Source organism: Agelaius tricolor, unplaced genomic scaffold (assembly GCF_023055355.1).
Source record: "Agelaius tricolor isolate 1412-34295 unplaced genomic scaffold, bAgeTri1.0.p SCAF_13, whole genome shotgun sequence".
NCBI classification, from domain to species: Eukaryota; Metazoa; Chordata; class Aves; order Passeriformes; family Icteridae; genus Agelaius; species Agelaius tricolor.
Window position 1 is genome coordinate 8,862,211 of NW_027269273.1, and position 4,175 is coordinate 8,866,385.

A 4,175-nucleotide genomic window follows, 5' to 3' on the forward strand; every position below is an offset into this window, starting at 1 on the left:
GAATCAGTGCCATCCTCCCAAGCTTGAGAACATCATTCTGAAGAACACAGACTTGAAATGCAACAAGATCTGAGCTACAGTATTACTGGAAAAGAAATCCACCAAAGATCAGCTAAGAAGTATTCGTTAATTCAATTTAAAATTCAGCTTGGCCATGGAAATGCCTCTGGTCAGGATCCTTTTGAACCACTACGCCAGTCATGCAGCATTTCTGAGGAAAGGTGTGGTCATTTTAAGTCCATTTTAGGGAAATGGTAGGTCTAAAACACACACTAAAGGGAAGTTAAGTTTCATGGTAATATTTTAAAGAATTTGTTTCAACAATAGCAGATTGATCAATTTCTTTAGTTCTTATTTGCAGTTTTAAAGGAAACTTTATTTCCCTGCCTCCAGTTTTCACTGAACTTGACCTGTCAGGATGAATGTGTGCTCATATGAAACCCCACAGCATGGCTGTCATAGGCTGGCTACCAGCCCCTGCTGCTGCCCTCCTCTGCTCAGCCATAGCAGCTGCTTGGACAGCCAGGAGAGGAGAGGAGCTAGCCCAGGAGCCCACAGATGCCCTGCCTACTCCAAGACCCCCTCCTCTGTCTGTGGCTGCTGGCTGTGCCCCCATGTGTTGCCTGATGCATCTAGAGGAGCTACTTGGCTCCCAGGGTGGCACACACCCTTTGCCTGGGACATGGTGGTGTGTACAGAGCCTGGGAAACAGGGAGGGGTAGAGGTGTCCCATTTACAAGAGCTGGTACATTCCTTTGTCACAAGACTGAAAGTACATATGGCCTTTATGCACTTAGAGCTGTTATTTCTGGCACTGGTTCCCACTATCTCACCAGTCCTGGAAACCATATTAGCAGGTACTGCACGGATTACATCAATCACAGCCAAACATGAAAAATCTTGCAAAAAATTTATCATCTTGCCTATGAAGTCTTGCCTAAGGGATGACACAAAGAAGATAATACAAACTTGAGAGGCAAAACTTGTTTAGCAGGCCCTTGTTCTTTCCTCATCCAGGACAATGTGGTGAGCTCTTTGCTTCCCTGGGCAACTGCACTGAAGCTGGAACACTTCCCTCACAAAGCCCAAATGCTGGTTTCCATTTTTTAGAGCTACATAATTCGATTTGCTCTGGTGGTTCAAAAGGTCAGTGGGGAAGGGCTCCCGTGGAGAGGAGAGCGAGCAGCTCTCACTAACAAATGGGTGCTTGCCTTGGAAAACAGCACATGTCTGTTCACATCATCCAAACTGCTAAAACATCCCACTGAGAGAGAGCCTGCCACAGGAGGAGACTTGACAGATCTTTCGGTCACCAGGAGTTACACAAACATGAGCCAGAAAAAACATTTTGCTCTTTAAAAGGGAATCATTATATATAGTGCTTGATAAAGTTCATTCTACTAATTTGTGGATTTGGGAAGGAAAACAGGACTCAGTTGTTTGAGGAAAGCATTCAGATGTAAAATGCGACTTCAGCTCGGTGGTGGTGTTGTGACAGGATAGAGACAAAAGGATATTCAAAACACACAGCTAGGAAAGGGGGAAGAAAAGCTGAATCCCAGCTGCCGTGTAAGGACAATCATGGTGTGTGAGTTGGAAGGGAACCACCCAGGTCCAAGTCCACGTCCAGGGCAACAATTAATACAAAGGCAGCAGTTCTTGTAAAATTTCAGATATGCATTGCTGAGGTAAAGCAAAAGCATTTTCAGAGCAAATGAATAAAGGTAAAAAATACATTCCTTTCCACAAACAGAGCAGGTCAAAGCAGTGTCATTCCACAAGCACAATGGATTGCAAGAAATGTTTCTCAGAAGTACTGTCCTGCCCTGCTCCCACTGGAGTGAGAGAACTCACTGAGGGAGAAGAATTAGATCTATACAGGAAGCATCAGTCTGCCACAATAATACAGCATCTCTTGTCACAAAGGATTTGAAAGATATTTAACATGCAGTGTTAACAGGACCATTCAGCTACCAATGAAAAGGAGCATCTTGATTATAGCACAAGAGTCTGGCCCTCGGCCTGAAGGCTCTGCAGGGGTGGGGCAGGAGAGCCCAGGCACATCCTCCTGGCACACACACTGTGCCCACTCTGCTGCCACTGGTCACCCTGGCTGCACTGGGGGCACCCCAGCAACATCAGCACCACCTGGAAACCTGCACAGAAACCCTCAGTGCTTTCACCTGCACACACCTCACTGCTGAGGGAGAATTGTGAGCATGGCAGATGTTGGCCCTGCTGATCTGTAGCTCCTGGAAGCACTCAGAAAGGAGGAAGGGAAGGGAAGTGCCAAATCCACATTGACTGGCAGACAGTGACATCCTTGGTGCTGTATAATCCTTCTGCTGACTCAAAGGTACACCAAAACCCAGCTGACCATAAGACTTTTGTGAATAACTGCCCTCTGGACATGGTTTATAGAAGAACTGTGTGGAATAGTACATCCCAGAGCACCATGCTGGGCATAACCTACCAAAGAAGCTGCACTACCTGCTGAGCTTGAGCAGACCCAAAGAAATTATACCTGAATTTACCTGTAGGGCACTCTCAGCCTTTTGAGCCCTGTGCTTAAAATGTCTGTTTATGTCCTGTTCCCCTCCCACCCAACATAAGAGGAGATAATTAGTATGAAAAAGACAGATGCTGGTAAGAGAATATTGTGAGGTCAAAAATGTTTTATACATGTGGCTGAAAAAATAAAAAGCAGTTACTAAACTGTGGTTTACATAAAGTGCTCTTGGCATTATTTTTTTTAAAGGCACAGCAGTCCTAGAAATACTCAAGTTGGGTGGTCAGTATTTTTGTTTCAGTTTCAAGCAACTGGTGGAAAATAGGAACAGACAAGCCATGAAAGAATTAAACCTAACTTTGGCTGCTTTTCTGGCAAGAAATCACTGTTCAGCCTGAAAATGTTGCCATAGTCTACAAGAATAAAACTGCAGATCAAATGGTATCTCAGAGTATGTGTCAGTTTTAATGTACAAGGTCTTTATCATGAAGCAGAACTAGGAAAAAAACCCCAAAACCACTGAGGGCATTGGGGCATTTTTTTCCCAGACAGTAACAAAACTCCTGAATGGTGCTATTTGTGGTTTGTGTCTCTGCATCAGGAACATGTGAATTTTGGCTTGTAATTATTCAGACACAGGACAGGGAGTCTGAGCCAAGGATAGGTTTTATTTCTGCTCTGAAACTGCCTTTCATACTTTCTTGAGATTGTTGAGGAATGGCCCTCAAATCCTGGAGTGATACTCTGTGTTCTTAGATCAATGTGCAAATACATTAGGAGGAAAATTTTGTCAGAAACCACCTTTAATCACTTCACTCACTTTCAATCTTGCACTTCACAACTTTACAAATAAAAAAAAAAGTGTTTCTAACAGCAGGGATAGCAAAGTCCTTGAGAAATGACCCAGGAAAGAAACACTGCAGTGTTTAAAGAGAAGCTTAAACAAACATATATCATAAATGTGTTTAAAGCTTCAGGAGCTCAGCTGGAGCTGCTGCTTTGCAGCTGGGGAGGCAGAGCAGAGGATGGCTGTAAGGCTGTCCAGGCAGCACTTGAAGGTGAGGGAGCCCAGTATCTCCTTTTTCACCCTCACCAAGGCAGGAACTTTGGCTCACATGCTGGGGGAAGTCCCAGAACTGACAGCCCCTAACCAGCCTAACCTGAAAATTTAGCCCAACCTAGAGGTGTTTTGCTCATTATAACAATAAAAATCAAAGGAAGATTAACAGGAGAGGAATCACCTATCACCACAGGTTATGGGATGTTCAAAAAGCTTTGTAGGTTCAATTGAGTTCAAAGCAATGTTTGCTACCCTGCTGACACAATTGGTTTTCCTGCTTTCTTGTTTTGGGTATTTGTGCTTCAGCTGCAGCTCTGTCCCTTTTCTGCACAGTGGGCCATCTCCCTCCATGGCTGTATTCCAACAAAAAGAAAGAATGTACATTGGAAAAATGACAAAATTCTACCTTGTCCCCACAACCTTTCATCTAAAGTCTCGATTGTGTGCAAGAGGTACCAAATGCATCCAGGCAGCCATTTTCTGCACTCACAGCACAGTCAGGGCTTCTGGGTTTCTAGAGTTCAGCTGTGGTTGATTCTTCATAAATACTGCTGAGTTCCCTCCTCTGCCTGCAAAGGGACAGCTCTGTGTCCTCATTTTCACTAC